Source organism: Triticum dicoccoides, chromosome 7B (assembly GCF_002162155.2).
Source record: "Triticum dicoccoides isolate Atlit2015 ecotype Zavitan chromosome 7B, WEW_v2.0, whole genome shotgun sequence".
In the NCBI taxonomy this organism is placed as follows: Eukaryota; Viridiplantae; Streptophyta; class Magnoliopsida; order Poales; family Poaceae; genus Triticum; species Triticum dicoccoides.
The window spans coordinates 618,899,492-618,900,303 of NC_041393.1; positions in this window are offsets into that span (position 1 = coordinate 618,899,492).

Here is an 812-nt window from a genome sequence, read left to right on the forward strand (position 1 = left end):
CCCCTCCACATTTTGTTACAATAGAGGTGGACACAAGATTAGATACAACAAGAGGGGGCGCACACAGAGACGAGCACACTTAAACAGGCATATGCGGTCTCACTGCTTCCCATCCACTCCCCGCCTCCTGGTCCCCTTTCTGTCTCCATATACGGCCATGCCCATGAAGCTAAAAATATGGAGTGAAAGCTTGCCTTATTTTTTATTTATTTTCCGGTTTCATTTCTGGATTATGAAATTAGATGTGTGTAGTATCCACTTTGATCTCTTCGGGTCACCACTCTATAGTTACCTCTCCCACCAAAGTTACATAGGGTGGAGGCATTTACTCTCACTACAACCTTTAATTTTTCATTCGCTCTCCTCTAGATCTAAGCCTTAGCCCACGTTCTATCGTCCTTATGCCAACCATCCCTCCTCAGCCCTTGAGCTTCAAGGTTTATTCGTCGTTTTAGCTCCAACAGTGGTGGTGTACACTTCATAATATGATTTCGGCTCCCTCAGTCAAATGTTTTCTCCTTCGGTTGTGAGACTGGGCCAGATTTCGGTCTCGCCGGCTTGGTGGAGCTGGTGTCGGCACTTGTAGGAACAAAGGCCCTCAATTCTCTGTCCGTCTCTCCGCTGACTTTGCTAACTTAAACTAGGGGCTTGTGGGTTTTCTTCACGAATTAGTGTCAGATTCAACACGATGTAGTTGCGGTGCTAACTACCAATGTGGTTGTCATTCTTCTTTCTCTTCTGGTCTAGCGACACCGGATATGAATCATGACAAGCTTAGGACAGTGCCCCCGCCGTTATTTGTTCAACTGCAT